Source organism: Bos javanicus, chromosome 25 (genome assembly GCF_032452875.1).
Source record: "Bos javanicus breed banteng chromosome 25, ARS-OSU_banteng_1.0, whole genome shotgun sequence".
Lineage (NCBI taxonomy): Eukaryota > Metazoa > Chordata > Mammalia > Artiodactyla > Bovidae > Bos > Bos javanicus.
In genome coordinates this window covers 3120835-3138825 of record NC_083892.1, presented here as the reverse complement: position 1 = coordinate 3138825, position 17991 = coordinate 3120835, and the positions used below count along the sequence as shown (strand labels likewise).

At 44.2% G+C, this 17991-nt stretch overlaps 1 protein-coding gene across 1 annotated transcript in view; it reads left to right on the top strand.

Moving 5' to 3' along the window:
• Positions 1 to 17991, top strand: part of CREBBP (CREB binding protein) — a 119134-nt gene that overhangs the window by 36308 nt on the left and 64835 nt on the right. The window lies entirely within an intron of this gene.

The window sequence follows — 17991 nt, the reverse complement described above, 5'->3', positions numbered from 1 at the left end:
AAATAAAGAATTTTACTTCTTCCTTTCTAATTGGTGTGCTTTTTATCTTTTTGGCTTCACTGCTCTGCCTGAGACCTTCAGTACAGTGTTTAATGAAAGTGTTGAGAGCATGTACACCCTGTCTTATTCTTGATCTGTGGAGGAAAACAGTCTTCCATAAAGTATGGTGTTAGTTGTAGGCTTTTAAAGATCCCCTTCGTCAGGATGTTGCTGAGCCTTTTTATCATAGATGATTATTGAATTTCATCAGGTATTTTCCTGCATCTGTTGAGAGGATCAGGAGGATTTTCTTTATTCTGTTAATGTGGTAAAGTGCATCTTTCTAAATGTTGAACCAACCTTACCTTCCTGGGATAACCAACCTCCCTCGATTGTGATGTGCTATCCATTTTATGTACTGCTGGATCTTATTTATTAAAATATTGTCTTAGGATTTATGCTTCTATATTCATGAGGGATATGGATCTGTAATTTTCTTGCAGTATCTCCTGATTTGCTTTGGTATCAAGGCGATGCTTTTTTGTTCTCTGTTCCTTACTTTTCTATGAGAGTTTAGTATTGTTTCTTTAAATATTTAATAAAATTCACCAGTGAGACCATCTGGGTCTGGAGTTCTCCTTGTGAGAAGATTTCAAATTATGATTTGATTAATTTAATAGGTACAGATTATTTCAATTTTTCATTTCTTCTTGTGTTAATTTTTTTTTTCCCCAAGGAATTTATCCATTTCATCTCAGGTCTTAAACTTATTTAGCAGTGAAGTATTCATAATATTCCCCTAACTTCCTTTTAATGGCTATAGAATCTGTAATAATGTCCAGTGTCCCTTTTTTGAGTCTGATATTTATAGTTTTATGTTTCTCTCATTTTCCCCTGATGAGTCTGGAGAGGAATTTGTCAACTTGATTGATATTCTCAGACAGCCAACTTTTGACTTGTCAATATTCTCATTTTCTATATCATTGATTCTCTTTATTTTCTTTCTTCTGCTTTGGATTTTTTTTTGCTCTTTATAACTTTTTGGGGGTAGGTGAACATTTGAGCAATAAATTTCATTCTAAATTTGCTTTACACTGCACTTGATAAATTTTGATAGAGTTTTATCATTTAGTTCAAATATGTTAATATTTTACTTGTTATTTCTTGGACTCATTTTTTATGTAGAAGTGTGTTGCTTAATTTTCAAATATTTGAGATTTTTGCAGATACTATTTTGTTACTGATTTCTTATTCCATTGTGGGCAGAGAATATGTTGTATATAATTTTTGTCCTTTGAAATCTCCGGAGGCTTGTTCTATGGCCCAGCATATGGTCTATCTTGATGAATGTTCTGCATATGCTTGAAAAGAATATGCGGTTGTAGGGTGTAGCATTTGTAAATGTCAATTAGAGTAAGTTGATTGTGTTCAAATCAGCTACATCTTTACTGATTTAAGTTAATATATATTTTGGATTATTATGTCTTCCTGATGAGTTTTGCATCATTCTCAGTGTTTCTCTTTATTTCTATTTTTGTTTCATTAACACAGCTACTCTCATTCTTACTAACATCTGCAAAGGATGTCTTCTTTACCCTTTGTCCATGTCTTTGAAGGATGTCTTGTGTAAAGAATATGTAGTCAGAACTTGTTTTTAATTTATTCTGACAGTCTTTGCCTTTAAGTGGAGGGTTTAGTTTATTTACATGAAATGTTGATACAGTTACACTTCGGTCGATATCTTACCATTTGTTTTCTCTTTGTCCCTTCTGCATTTAGTTCTTCTTCTTTTTCCCTCTCTCTTTGTTCCTTTCCTGCTCTCCTTTTGAAGGCTAATTCCAACATCTTTGTCCTCTCTGTGTTTGCAGTCTTTCTGTTCGTTTTTTAAAAATATATAATTCCCAGTGATGGGTCATATTTTCTTGCCTCTTTGCATGTTTAGTTATTTTTGATTATGTAGTAGACATGGTGGATGTGTTGTTGAGTAAGAGTTTTGTTGTCTTTCTTTAGAGAGTGTTGGGTTTGTTCTGGAAGACATGTGACTCTGCCCTTCGTATTCCTCTTGGGTGCTTTTCCTTCAGTGCAAATAATTTAGGAACGATTTGATTCTAAAGCCCAGCCGTTAACATATCTCAGACTTGAACATATCTTTGGGCAGGGCTTCCTAAACTTTATAAGGATTTGCAGATCACCTGGGGATCTTGTTAAGGTGCACATTCTGCTTTGGGAGGTCTTGGGAGTGGCGTGCTGTGAGTCTGCTTTTCTTAGCAGCTCTGGGAGGGTCAGGTGGTGTGGCTGTGCTATCTGGGCACTGGAAGGTCTCTCCATCTTGATGGTATAAGCGTAATTAGGGTGTGTAATGGGTGCCCACTGGTGACCGAATACATCACATTTCAGAAGTTATCTTTCATTTCTTTCATTGTTTAGTGCATAAAGTTAGGAAGTACTAAACTTAACATTCTTAGTGTAAATGGGTCCAAAGCATGACTTCAAGGATCGACTTCTCCAAAATGTTTCTGCAATATTTTGGAAAGAGTTGCATTTACTGTAGACATAATTTGCTGTCCATCTGTCACCAAGTTAAAACATTTAGGGTTTTTATGTTGATTACCGTGTAATACTTCTGGCATTTTCAGAAGTATGTAATGACTATAGCATCAAATTGCAGTATGATCCTTTATGAACAAGGATAACAGTTACCGTGTTGACTCTTTTTTGAACTACAGACGAGAGCAGGCAAAGAGTGACATTTCTGGGGCGCCGGTTATACGGGACTCTGTTCTAGGTGTCTTTGCAGAGTAATCTTGATTCTTTCGTGTTTAATAATCCTGTGAGGTGCATGCCATATCTGTTTTGCACATGGAATAAAATATTCTGAGCCACTTTTCTGTCTCCCAGGAAATTATTCAAGATGACACATGTTAGAAAGTGGCTGAATTTGACTTGCAACCCCTCCATGTCTGACTTCAAAGTCTGTATTTTTTCTTCACCATTTTGTCTGTGATATACCAGGATTCAAAATAAGGTGAGAAAGTGCATAATACCCGATTTTCTGTATATGAATCAGATTTGACCCCCATCGACAAGATCTCTAGAATAGATAACTTGGAGAGCGAGTCTGATTTCCCAGGAGTACTTTTTGTTGTACAAAAGGATTTGCTATTTACGTCCTTTTAGAAACACACCCATGTATACTGTACTGTGGTCTGATGGGGCTGTAGCTCTCAATCTGAAACAGTAATTCAGCCAAGCAAGATTGGCAAGCCCCATAACAAAGTTGATTTTTCTTGCTAGTGAAAATGTTTTTACCTCCCAGGTAGGAGGCCAGCATGGTTATAATTACTTTTAATGTGGTATTTTGAAGTCATCTTGCCTTTTAAAATTTTTTTAAATAATACTGCTACTATAGCAAAGAAAGGTTTCATTTGTGATTTTCTGGGTTTTTAAGTTTTCAGAACACACCAAAGAATGATAGAATCAGTATGTTTCTGTTAGAATTAACATGTTTATAGTTAGCAGATTTTTTCTTCACAGTCTTTTTTTTTTTTTTTTTTAACTTTTTAAAAAATTTATTTTTGTGTTGGCTGTACCACGAGGCTTGCAGGGTCTTAGTTCCCCAACCGGGGACCAAACCTGCACCCATGGCTGAAAGTGCTGAGTCCTAACCGCCAGAGAGTTCCCTTTTCATCTTTAAAGTAGATGTTTTTTAAGAACAGTTTTAGATTTGTAGAACAACTGGAAGATGGTTTTAAGGATTTGTACACCTCTTCCTCCCCCCATTTCATTTTCTCCTGTTATTATATTTGTATATAATATTTGTATATTTGTCACAACTAATGAGCCAATATTGATACGAAATCCATACAGATTTCCTTAATTTTCCCCTAATGTCCTGCTTTCTTAAGGATCCAATACCACTTTAGTTATGTCTCCTTAGGCTCCTCTTGGCTAGGACATTTTCTCCATCCTTCCTTGTTTTTGATTATTTTGACAGTTTTGAGGACTGGTCAGGTGTATTTAGAATTTCCCATTGTGATATCATTCTGTGATGACTGGGGTTTTAGACTTAAGGTGTTGGGAAAGGAAGATCATAAAGTGCCATTCTCATCACATCATGGCAAAGGTACATATTGTCATCATGGCTGATCACATGGCTGTGTGGCTGCCTGGCCTGGGTCGTGTCTCCGCTGTGCCGGGCCATCCCCTCTCCCTTGTAGCCAGTCCTCTTGGAAAGAAATCACCATGCACAGCCCACACTTAAGGAGTGGGGTTGGACTCTACCTCCTTTATGGGGGGTGGGGCGCATCTGTCTGTGTAACTTATTTGGAATGCTCCTGCATGGGAGATTTGTCTCTTCTTCATAGTTTTTTTTTTTTAATAAATAAAATCAAATCTAACCCACTCTAGTATTCTTGCCTGGGGGATTCCATGGACGGAGGTGCCTGGCAGGCACCATAACATCGCAAAGGGTTGGACATGACTGAGCGACTTTCACTAGCCAGATTCAACATTCATGAAGTGCAAATGGGAAGTAGATGGGTTTTGACATTGGACAGGTATGGGTGTGAAGCACTAATTTATGAAATGGTAATAAGAATATTCACATCACAGTAATATTGTGTGGAAATTATCTGTGTAAAGTTCTTGACATGGAAGAGGTGCTTTTAAAACATTAAGCTCCCTTTCCTCCTTTCTTCCACACCTGACTCCCATACCCAGACACTCCCAGTCTTGACTATGTGGTCTAGATCGGGGTTCCTAACCTCTGGGATCTAATACCTGATTATCTGAGGTAGAGTTGATATAATAATAATAGAAATAAAGTGCACAATAAATGTCATGCACTTGAATCATCCCCAAACTACCCCTCTGTCCCCCAGTCTCTGGAAAAAATGTCTTCCACAAAACTGGTCCCTGGTGCCAAAACAGTTGGGGATGGCTGGTCTAGATCATGTGAATCAGGAGATTTGTGTGACGTTATTTATCATGCATCTTCCATAGAAAATATGTTTTAAAAACCCAGTTCATATTGTGTGTTGGGATTAACTTACTGGCTCCATCATTGACTACTTAACTTGTGTAAATCCTGGCTCTGCCATTTACTAGGTAACTTAGGCAAGTTTTTAACCTGTTAGTGACTTGGTTTCCTCATTTGAACAATGAAGATAATAACTACCCAGGATTAGGTAAGATAACCATGTAATACACTTGACAAAGTACTTGTTGCATATTAAGGGTTGGATTTTATTACTATCACTGTTAACATTATTAGGTATTTGATTTGTGATGGTACATAGATAAGCTTAGACAAGCCATACTATGTGCCTTATTTTGTAATCCATGCTAATAAATTTTATTAATAGGTAATAAAAAACAAAAAAAAATAAAATAAAATCTAACAGATTAAAAATCTACATGTCTTATGTACGTTATACATGGCACACTATACATATTCATCTCATTTTTCAAAAACTTGATATTATTAAAATTGATAATATAGATTTGATTCATTTATTTTAAACAGCTGTCCATGTGACTTTTACAATTCTTCCTTAAATTTTTTGTGTTACAGTTTTTCTGTATTGTTTGTGCAGGTTTTTGAATATATATGTAACTCTCTGAAAACTTTGCCTTTTACAAGAACTTGAAGCAGTGGGTATAGTTGAATCTGAGATACAATAAATTCTTGTTTTAGTAATTTTTAAAATGAAGACTACTCACAAATGGAGTTTTCCCCCAAGCATTTTTTCTTTTTCTTTGCTCATGTTTATGACACTTGGTAAAATGAACTCTGTGTGTGCAAACATTCCTTTTCCTCCCTTTGGTTTTGTGCTGAGGAATGAGCACCCTTCTTGAATGTTTTAAAGAACGAGTGTCCAGAGTGCTCTGAACACACCAGGTCAGAGCTATCGGTTGATTGTTGATGACATTTTCTGTTCAGGAGGTGTAGGTAATTATCAGTGGATTATAATTCCAAAGTCATAGTTCTGTGTTAGTACACATGTGCCCAGTATTATATATTTTAGGGGAGGAATGTGGCCTTTGGGTTTGTAGCTTTTGATGAATGGCATATTGCGGTGGTTGCTTTGTTATTTACTTGGTAGAAACTTCATACCCTCAGTAACAAGCCATTTCATTCATGTTTTTCTGCCAAGTTTTTGAAGAATGAACTGGGAGACAAGCCATCTAAAGTCCTAGAGTAAGATGAGAGATAGATGATACTGAGAAATGCCAACCTCAGACGTGATATTGCAATCACTGACTTTAAATCGTTAGCAGTTATGGTGCAAGCCCGCCTGTTTTCAGTATTGTAGAAAATCTATTCACTTTAGAGAATCCTGTCTGAGGTTAGAGATTTTCTGTGCTCTATTTTTGGAAAGAGATATTAAAGCCACCTCAAGACTGCACAGTGCTTTGTGGTTTTCAGTGCATTTTCCTCTGCACTATTCCATTTGAGTCGGAAACAGGAAGTCTGGGCAGCCCCGTGTGCCTGGTGTACTGGGGCAGTGGTCTCGGTGGTGGGCGGCCATGCCGATAGGGCCGTGGGGAAGCGCTGGGTGTGGCGATAAGGGACAGACCAGGCGGAGGTTTGGAGTCTTGTTTTCTCCCCATAGAACTTGGCACATTTTGCTTGAAGATTGACTATAGAATGGGAGGTGCTGGCCAGCTTGGCAGTTGTCAGGGTGTGGCTGCGCCTCGGTGTGCTCCTGCCGCACGTGGGTTCATTGAAGGAAAGGCGTGGGGTAGGAGTGGCTGGAAGTTGCATGGCCGTGACTCTCAGGTCAGTCTGTCCAGATCTGACTGGAGACGTCACAGCAGTTTCCATTCCAGTCTGTCATGTTGCAGGGCTGCTCTTGAGAGACAGAGCTTACCTCTTATAAGTAATTATCAGCATTAATAACCAGCTTACTTCTGTTCTTCCCAGTCTTGATGTTCCTTTTAATTAATACCTTAGATTTGTCAGTCAGCTCCCAGCCAGATGGCTGGTCATCTAGTCCAATTGTTGTGGGTATTTGAGTGGAGAGACTTTGAAACTGAGAGAGTAACTCCTCTGTGGTGGGTACCTGGGGATGTCTTACCGTTTTCTCGTTCCTGGTGCTGATTCTGAACTGCAGCCACCACTGATGAACATTAGTGGTTACTGTTCAGCCCGCTTCTCGGGGCCCATCTAAGTTGGCCCACCTGAGCTGTTTGTCTGCCTGCCCCATCCCTCCCCAGACGCCATTTAGCAGTCGGGGTTGATGCCGCCTGCTGACAGCGCACGTGTGTTTCCTTGTAGCTCGTGTCTCTGGTCTTGGGCTCGAGCGCACGTGGCCCCGTGTGCTCTGCACCGCCACCAGCCCGCACTGTCCCCTTGTGGAAGGTGCTGATAGATGGCATTCTCATGAGTGATGAGCATGCGTATCACCACCACCTTTTCAATTCCACTGTGCCGAAGGTCAGAGCATCGTTCCAGGAGCTTTGAGCTCAGAGGTAGATGGGCATCAGTGAGAGTGGGAAGGTGTGATAGATGCTGGACCAGCTCCTTGCTCTGAGGGTCTGCTCCCTAAACAGGTACTCTCCGCTGGCAGTGCATCTCACTGTCGAAATCTGGGAGCCAGACACGTTCTGCTGAGTCCCTCGTGATGCATTCTCTTGCCTGCTGCTCTCCAGAGCTCAGGTGCCAGGTGGAGTCAGAGGAAATGGTGTTCCTTGCTGCCTGGACCAGAGTGCAGGGAACAGGAGTTCTTTGTGCCTTTGTTGAATCAAGAGTCACTCACGCAGTTTCCAAGTTGATAAACATTAGCAACTGGAGCAGCACACAGTGTGTTACATCCTGATTGGCTGTTAACTGCATTTGCTTCTCTTTTCCCTCCTTCCAGCCTTTCTTGCCAATGGGAGTGTAGATGTCTGAGTGGCTGAGCCTCATTCAGGCTTTTTTATGGTCATATGTATAATACATTAGAGCAAAGTGTGACAACCTACAACCATGTTATAACTGTGGATTTAATTTAAATTCCCACCCAGGAGTAATCTCTGGCAGTCATAATCAGTTTGATCTACCTAGTTTTATTCAGTGTCTGATGACAGGTTAAAATTAATATTTTAAATACAGCTGTGCAGCCCATCAGTGGGTCATATTAATGTGAGCAGTCAGAATATTTGAGTAGAGAATGACTTAAAAACAACTTTTCCTCCTTGGATAAAATAATGCTTTGTGGAGAGAATTTGGATAATATAGAAAATGTTTAAAAAATAAAAACCACCTCTAAACCCTTTATTAAATATTTTGGTGTTCTCTTTCATGCTCTGCATGTATCTGTGTGCATGTGTTATGGGGATTATATGTTTTTATCCTTTTTTTTTTTTAACTTAAGGTACAAGGCCATTTTCCCCGTATCAGTAAGGGGTGAGTTTTTATAGTAAAAGAACTATTTTACCTTAAATGCCACCGCCACTGCTTTACACTGATTTTGCACTTTGCCTTTGCGAGAGCTTTCACATAAGTTATCTCTAGGAGTGAGGCGCAGAGTGTGTGAAGTGTTAGGGTGCCTCTGTGTGTCCTCAGAGCTGTGTGCACCAGTGGACATGACCAAGAGCACGTCACTGTACCGAGTGTGTTTTTATTAGGACTTGACACAACTCGGATTTTGGTTAGAAGTAGAGCCACATGTATTTGAAACGACGACGTGTCTTTGAGTGTGTTTTATGGCTTGAGATTTATGGTGTTTAATAAGCTGGGCAGGACTTGACTTCATCCCCTTCGTTCCTCCTCTTGCAGCCGAGGAGGCCCCAGAGAACACTGGGCTCGTGTCCTCCCCTGCCTCCTGGGACTCTCCTCCTGCCCCACCGGGAAGCTCAGAGCCTGCCTGTTTCCAGAGCTGGTTCAAGTTTTCCTGCCTCGGTGGAGAGGAAGAACAGAATTCTGTGAAATGTCAGCTTTCTTTCTCTTTCAGATTCTACAGGAAATAATCACGGGGTCTGGTCCCCCGCAGCCTTCTTTGCATATTCGGTCCCATCTTTAGTTACCTCTCCTTCCCCTGAATTCCCTTGTTACCTATGTGAGCATCTCCTTGTTCCTCTGTTGTCTCCCCTGTCTGCTGTGTTTCTTCATTCTTCAGGTAGTTTGTAAATCCACGGAGGAGGGTTCTTTTTGGCCTAATAGGAGACTTCTCCCCGTAGAGGGTTGGGGCAAGGTTTATTGAAAGCTTGGCATTCTCTTCTGTTGTGCTGTAGCTGGGCTGCAGTGTAAATTAAAATTCATCTTTATACACATTCATTCTTTATAAAATATAATGCTTTGTTCTCATGTTTTTCCCTTTTTTCTCCTGCTCTTTTATCATCTTTTCCTCTTTCCTCCTCTTTCTCCATAACCACTGTGGGCTGGGCTTGGTTTTGACTCATAAAGAGGCTGCTTTCCTACCTTAAGAAAATATTAGGACTTGAGGAATTAGGAGAAGTGACTGATTTTGAGTTTCGTCGCCCTCACCTTGTCTTGGTGGTACTTCCTATAACGCAGTCTGGGAGATGGCGTGGAGGATGCGAAGCTGTGGAAAGCCTGGCGTCTGTGGCAGGAGTGCCCTGCAGAATCCAGTTTCCTGGACAGGCCACTGGCCCCCCCACAGGGACCACGGCCTCAGTGAGATCCTCCCAGGCCAGGGGCCGCACTTGGCCAGGCAGGCTCCGAATCTCCAGCTTCCTGTCCCCGTCGATAGCTGGGCCTTCCAGGATATGGATATCAGACGATTCAGCGTTGATTCTGTTTGTTTGTTCTGGCTGCACCGGATCTCTGTGGCTGCCTGCGGGCCCTCTCTAGTCGCGGTGCGCGGGCTTCTCACTGTGGTGGCTGGGCTTGTTGCGGAGCACTAGGGTGGCTTCAGTAGTTGGGGCTCACGGGCTTAGTCACTCTGCACCATGTGGAATCTTTCTGGGTCAGGGATCAAACCCGTGTCCCCTTCATTGGCAGGCGAATTCTTAACCACTGGACCACCAGGGAAGTCCCACATTGATTTTTTAAAACCGGAAAAGTCACTGGTTTTAGGATCCCAGGAAACTTTAAAGATCACCTAGTGGCCGTCTAAATACTTCGTGTCTTGTGGTTGAGGAGAACTGAAACTTGGAGGGAACAAGAGGTTTGTCTCAGTCACACAGCTGATTAGAGGCAGATTCAGGATTAGTTCCCCCTGACCTTGGCCTGGTGCTCTGCTTGTGAGTTAGTGCAGACTGCACCCTGGAGAGCTGGTGTCTACCTATAGTGACCTCTGAGGGATACCAACACTGTTAGGGCATTTTTATTGCTAGAAGTTTCTGGAACAATTGGGCAAACACAAGTGAGGCCACCTGAGGCCTTGGCGGTGATCTGCTGTCCTTCATCTTCCCTTTAGGAGCTTCCATGTTCTAAGTCACACTCTGCTCACACACCATCCGAGGGCAGCACCAGGAGAGTCAGTACATACTTCTTTCCACCCGTTTTCCAGTTGCAGTTTATTAGTCTAAGGGGGGTCTTCAGACTTGGGGGGCTGTGTGTTTCCCTGAATACTTTCAAAGCTGGAGGCGTCGTGAGGTGATTTCTCCCATACTCGGGGTCTTCCGCCCAGTTCCCTCACTCCAGGTGACTCTGCACGGCCAGGTGATGGCTTTGGCATCGCAACCCGTTTGCGTATTCTCTTACCCTTTATTTGCCAGGTTGAGGTACTGGAAGGATTCCAAGAGCAAGCGGGTGATAGCAGACAACTGAATACAGCCGTGTCTTTCCATGAAAACTGTTTTTCTTGGCTTTCTCCCAGCACTATCAGGTTGCCAAGAGAGAATGCTTTTGGCTTTACAGACGATGTGGCCAAACTAGGGTAGTCCTGGGGTTGTTCTGGTTTGTTTTTTGTTGTTTTGTTTCTTTGGTCATGGAAAAGAATGAATGCTTCTGGCTCTTCAATTATTTGGCATATTTTTGCTCATGGCATACCAAATTGTGTTTTTACACACTGTATATGAATTTGTGGTTTTATGTGTAGAGCAGCGTGTGAAGAAAGATGCGAAAAACTTCAGGTTAATAAACCTGTCAGGTTAGGTCGAAGCCACATCAAAGGGAACATTCGTTGCTTTGTCGTGGCCAGCTTGTGAGTGGGCGTCACTTCAGTCTCTTTTTTGTGGGAATGTTCTTTCTTACTCAGTTCTTCTATGTTTTGATTTAAACTTCAACCCAGGAACATTAGTCTAGGGTATTTTGACTGTATATTGTTTCTGCTTAAAATCTATTTTAAGTTCAAAGTGAACATTCTGACTTATTTTTTGCTGGCAAACAATCTAGAATGAAAACTGAAAATTTTGTGATTTGCTAGGACAGTTAGAACACAGTTGTCTGTTAAAAGTATATCTACAACTAGTAAATGCACAAGATTGTTTTTGTCACAAGTTTATTTCATGTTTCTCTGAAAATGTCTCATCATCAAATGCCAGTAATCCCAGCTGGCTTCTCCCTCTGATCCTCCGTGTTTGAACCACTCCTCACTATCATGCATTCTCTGAAAAATGTTCATTTGCTTTATTATTATTAGCCTAAGCGTACTTATGAAAGAAACTGCATCTGGTGTGAAATAATTCCCCCCAAAGCCAAGTGGTAACACAGCAGCCAACACCGGCAGCACCTGCTGTGCATGGCAGTCACTCTTCTGGTGCTTCATGTAGTGAACCCACCTGATTCTAACAGGACCCTAAGAGGAGGCCGCACCTCCTCTTAACTCCATTTTACAGACGATAAAACTCGGGCACAGAGATGCTTAAGTAAATTATCCAAGGTCACACACCAGCAAGTGGCAGGGCCACCCTCAGACCAGGTAAATATCCCCAGCGTCCACAGGCTTAACCGCAGTGTCTTACTGCCTCTGAGTGCAGTCTTGTTTGTGGCTGTGTTCCAGTAAAACGTTTGTTTGTTTTTTCAAAAATAGGCTTTGAGCTGCTTTGGCCCTGGGGCCATGGTTGCTGACGCCTGGTCTTCGTGGACTGAGCCTGTCTCTGTCCAGCAGTGCCCAGAGCTCGAGGCTGGCAGTATGAGTTCGGGTGGCTCTGCCGGGGGCGGGGCCTCGGGGGCGGGGCCTCGGGGGCGGGGCCTCGGGGGCGGGGCCTCGGGGGCGGGGCCTTGGGTGGGGTGGACGAGCCACCGCCAGGTTCACCAGTGACTTGCTGTGTTCCTGAGCTCTCTGGGCTACCCTTTCCTCATCCACGAAGTGTAAGTTTTAACTAGATTCTCTCTGAGGCCTTCCAGCTGACAGTTCTAACCTGTCCTTTTGTCCCTCCTAAACTTAACACTGAAGGCTGTATTTTGTTTTTGTTTTTCCTGACCAGTGTCAGTTACACTTACACACACACACACACACACACACACACACACACGTATGTGTGTGCGCGCACGCACGCGCAGTACTTCCCCTGATCTTTCTGCTGTGTAGTGTGGTTTTAAGTGTGTATCAAGGTGTGAGGAAGAATTCAGCTTTTGAAAAAACAACGTGTTTAGTGGGCTCATCAAAACCACATCAGACTCGGTATCGGCTGCTGGCTGACGCACTGGTGGGGCCATGACGATAAACGTGCTCCTGGCTGTCCTGCCACTCTCCTGGACATCCTCCCTGTTACCATCGTTCCTGATGCGCTCAGCTGGTCACCCAGTGTGTCCCTATCAAGCTGTTAGCTCCTAAATGGTTGTGATCTGATCCTTCCTGTGCGTGTGTGTTGCAGGAGGCTGTTTGGAGATGGAGACTGGGAAGAGTTCATTTGTGAGGATGGTGGTTCTGTGGGTGGTTGATGTCTCTGGACAGGAGTCTGCTCCTGGGAAAGGCCGTGTGTGGCGGGGGTGTGTGAAGTCTGGGGGGAGTTTGTCCTTTGTCCTCCCGCAAGACTCAGGGAGCTGCCTTCCCCAGGGCAGGTGTCTTTATACTTTAGGGGATCTCAGGACCCCTTTTGAGAACCTAATAGTGGATCTTTTCTTTCAGAAACACACATCACACAAAATGTGTACAAGCGCGGCCGCCCCAGCACCCCTCCCCACGTCAACTGCCCAGCGGGCCCCGGCCTGCCCTGTCATCCCCGCAGAGTTCAGGTGGCCAGTTGGGGGTGGGGGTGGGCTGCACCGTGAGGTGGCCCTGCCTGCAGGGAAAGAGTTTCTCCGTTCCCGTTCCCACCAAAGGAGCGGGACTGGCTTGCTGCTGTGGTGGAGACTGCTGGGGAGGAGCCTGCATGACCACGGTTCCTCCCAGCTCACGCCCGAGTGAGTTCTCTCGTGTTCAGTTACTACCTTACTTGATTCCCTGAGTGAGGGCGGCAGCAGAGATCGTCTCCGGGTTAGTGTAGTGTGTGGAGAGCATCTCCCTGCACTCTGGGAGCTCACAGCTTGTGTTCTTATCAATAATGTTGGTAGCTGTCATAGTCTGACACAAATAGAAGATGGAAATATTTGTTCCCACACTGAGGTCAGCAGCGGAGGCCGTTGGCAGCCAGAGGTGACCGTGGGTGCTGATGGACCAGAGTTGCAGAGCACCAGTGGGAGGCTCTGGGCTGGAGCCTGGCTGAGGCCTTGCACCAAAGCAAGGGGTTTGCTGGCCTAGGGCATGCAAGCGCAGAGTGCTGTAGCACAGCCAGGCTGGGGTGCTGTCTGTGCTGTCACGGGGCACAAAACTGTGTTCATTCTGTAAGACCAACTTCGAGTGCGTGCTCTCTTTGTGCTCAACCTTCAGCACAGGCCAGTGGACTGGCAGCCTGTCTGTTGCAGCCTGTAGCTGAGATCCTCATGGTGACTGTTTGAAAGTCAGAAAGGAACCTGTTCTGCCTCCTCGAGTGCCCCCTATACCTAGGGGTGACCCTCATCTGTGCCTGCCTGCAGTGACTGGGTCACAGTGCTTTGAGCAAACGCCCCCCGCCCTCGGTGCTGATGTTGGGGGTTCTGTTATTCTGGGGCGGGCTGCAGGATGCAGTGGTCTCTTGGATGTTCATTTATTTGGTTCTCTCCCCAAATACTAGTCAAGTACCCACTATGTACTGGGGCCCAGGGACACAGAGGAGACAGAGATTCCAGGAAGGCAAGAAATTTCATCCTGGTTTTGTGCCAAAGACAGATTTAGTCTGGATTGTCATAAATACTATTATGACAAGTAATTGCACAGAGCTGTGTCCTATTATAAATCTTCAGTGTGTCTGCACCCTGCGTCTGTCAGAGTGGAGAGAGCACGTTGTCTGCTCTGTCCTGCTTCTGGGCTGGTGGTCACTCACCTGTTGGCCCAGCAACTCAGAACTTGAGCTGTTTTTGATTGATGGGCCAGACGCCGTCACCAGAATTGGCTGTGGACACTGTCTTTGTTTCGCACGCTTTGTGTGCAGGCATCGCTCAGGTTTGCTGGACTGAGCCCTAAAGACCGGCTTCCTCATCTGCTCTCATGCTTCAGAGCCCTGCCATCTGGGGCGGGCGCAGGCTGCAGTGCTGACACTACTTTCGGGGGGCAGGTTTAGGGGGTTGTCTTCCCTGGTACACATGGCTGTAGTTTATGTGTCTTTATTCTCTCGGTGAAGTGATGAACAGCTAGGGAGTAGGTTCTCAAGTGATTGATAGATAAACTTGATCATAGGAATGCTTTTTCATGGGAAAACTTGGTAGACTTATAAAGCAGTATTTAATTTAGATTTCATTCTGGGGGAAATTGTCTTTTTCCATTACTTACTATAGTTAACTTTTCCTATTTTCCAAGATTCAACTTGAATTAAATGTTTAAAAGGGCTCTGGAAGAATAGAGTGAAAGGATATTTTAACATGTATGGGCTGTTGCTGAATGAGGCAGAATATAAATACTTACTGTATAGACTTTAATTTGTTCATATATAAATTGCACCATTAACTGAACGGTTGCCTGTTTCTGCTCTTCTACTTTTTGAATTTTATTGAGAAGACTATGTGCTGTTTTTGGAGCAGCCTTAACCCAAAATTTGATAAACTTCAGTTGAAAATAAAGTTTACTAAGTTGCTATCAAGTAACTGTTGGGAAATTAAATATGTAGGTTTTATTAATTGGAGTTAGACAAACATCTTTATTTATACAGTTTCATCATGAGTGTTGGTGCTAAAAAACCTGTGGTAACTAGACTTGGGAATGTTCAATCTGATCAAAGGAGAGTAGATACAGGAAATCAGAAATCTAGAAATCTCTGGACATGAAAGGGGTTACTCAGAACTGCAGGCTAAGACTAGAGAGCAGCGTTCCAGTTCTCCCAGGCTCTGCCAGGAGATAGCTGGGACCAGGGGGCCTACTTGGCCGAAGGCTGGGGGGACTGTTAAAGGACTGTCCTTACCTGGCCTCTGTTAGCTCTGATGTTGAAGAGGGTCTGGCCTGGACCAGGGAGCTGAGGTTGACCTTGGAGCCTGATCCTGTCGGTAGCCAGGACTCACTTTGGTTCATCTTTGGAGTGCGGTGTCATAGGCTGAGGGTGGGATTTTCCCCTATTTTTAAAACGCATCATCTCTGTGAGCTGGCCATTCCTTACCTGAAATCTCTGATCTTTGACTTTACCTTGGTTCTTGCCCGATGAGGGTAGAACCCACGTTGAGAGCTTTCCTTCACTATGGGATGGCCAAGAAGAAAAAGTGAGAACACATTTCCTGATGAAATCTGTCAGAGTTCACAGCACTGGTGCTTTGCCCCAGCGACTCACCAGGCAAGTAGTCGCCAGCCGAGCAGATCAGTACGCACCAGGTGTTCACCCTGGCAAGGTGCGCTTGTGAACACTGTCCAGATGTTTGCAGCGCCTTAGGTGTTTTTGACAGGCCTGATGACCTTTGAACCACACAGGTCCCCTCTGGCAGCTCGTGGGCCTCCTGGTATTCACTTCTTGCTGTGCACTGAAGGGCCTGTCTGGGACAGTTAGATCCGTGCAGGGACAGTTGCCTTTACTTCCCCCCAGCTCCGCCCATTCTGGCTCATCAGTACCAGAAACTTCAAAAGAACATTGATTTTTCTTGTTTATCAGATCGGTGGTTACGAGAAGCGAGCTCCATTGCATGCAGGGAAATTGCACTCAGTGCGCTCTGAACCAGGCTTGGCTCATAGCAGGCACTCAGTAAACGCTGGCTGGCCGTGGCAGAGGTTCATGGAGGGCGAATAGATGCATGTGTCTCCCGATATACTTACTCCTAAATAGAGAAATTTTAAATGAAGTTTAGGAAATGGAAATTACAACTGTTTTTTCCACAAATTCTTGGGGCTCTGAGAACAGTGCAATGAAACAGCAATTCAGACCTTTTGGCAGTCTAGTGGTTAAGAATCCACCTGCCAATGCAGGGGATGTGGATTCGCTCTCTGGTCCGGGAAGATCCCACATGGCTCGGGCAACTAAGCCTGTGGGCCGCAGCTGCTGAGCCTGTGCTCCAGGACAAGAGAAGCCACTGCGATGAGAGGTCCCTCCCTGCAGCTGGAGAGCAGCCCCTATTCACCGCAACTGGAGAAAACCCGTGAGCAGCAACAAAGACTAAGTGCAGCCAAAATAAATAATGTTTTTTTAAAGCAGAATTTCTACAAGAAATAATCATTATGCAGAGTTAATTTAGTGTAACACTTCCTGAAAATACAGGGTTTTGGTTCATTTCTTCTTAGTTTCAGATAACAACTGAAGGAACCTAGCTGAAAATCAGAAATGTCCTTTATGTTAAGAAAAAGTTTGTCTATTAAATCTCTCCTTGATTAAGTCATGTGGATTTAAAGTGGAATCTCCTTGTGGGCTTTGTGGAGAATTTGTTTTTCCTTCAGTTTACTCAAGTTGACTTTGAGTTTTAGTTGTTCAAATTCGTTTCAGTTTACTCAGAGCAAATAGGGCAGAAATGGTAGCTAAGATGTTCGGAAAATGAGAGTATCAGCTGTGAGGCTACGTGTGGAAACCACCAGTACCTATGAAAATGCTAGACAAGATCTTTTTGGTTACAGTCATTTGGTTTTGTGTTTTTATGTGGATATTTCAGCAGAAAAGCCTCAATTGTGTTGAGCATCTATTTGTTTGCAATCTAAAATTTTAGAGCCAAAAGAAATAATGCAGTTGCCTTGTGCGGGCTCATCTTTCAGGTGAGGGAAAGGAAGGAACCCAAGTTGGCCTGTGTGAACGGGCTGGTGCTGCAGTCACCATGCGAGGCTGGTGGAGAGAACTGAGCTGTGATTTCTTGAATGGAAACTCTCCCCTAGGGAAGCGGGGTGGTCTTCTCTTCGGGGGACTCCTGCCTCCCCGTTGCTAAACCTCAGATGCACCAGGACCCCAGCAAAGTAGAACAGACAGTAGGCAGCAGATGGGCTGTTGCAGCTTCGTGAGAGAGCAAAGACGGGCAGGCTAGAAAAGCCCGTCTCTCAGTAACGCATCTCTGCTGCTCCTTCTCCAGGGGGGCAGCTGAGCAGCAGGGCCTCCCTGTGGGGACTCACGGGTGTGGAGGTTGGAGCTGAGGGGTCCTGTTGTGGCCTCTTGACTGCAGGGGACCCCCCAGGGGGTTGCTGACCCCCTCCCTGAGGCATAGGTGGAATCCCTCCTTCCCACTCTTGGCTTTGTCTACTGTATAGATTATTTTATTTCACTGCCAGTGCAGGAGACACAGGTTTGGTCCCTGGATTGGGAAGATCCTCTGGAGAAGGGAATGGCTACCCACTCCAGTATTCCTACCTGGGAATCCCCATGGACAGAGGAGGCTGGTGTGCTACAGTCCTTGGGATTGCAAAGAATTGGACATGGCTTAGCGACTAATAAGACTTTATAATGGAAAACTCCCAAACACGTACAATATTAGAGGGGCTAGTATAACAACCCCCTGCACCTGTCCCTGGGTGAGGAGTCACCAGCATTTGTCCAGTCACTCTCCAGGAACACTACCTCTTGCTTTACAAGGTTCTTTTAAAGCAAACCCCAGACATTATATCATTTCTTTGTCAGTATTTCTACTGTGCATTTTGAACTGATGGAAACTTAAATCTGATTGAGGGAGGTGGTAGCTGAAAGAAGCTACTTACAGAGTAATTAAGGATTAAG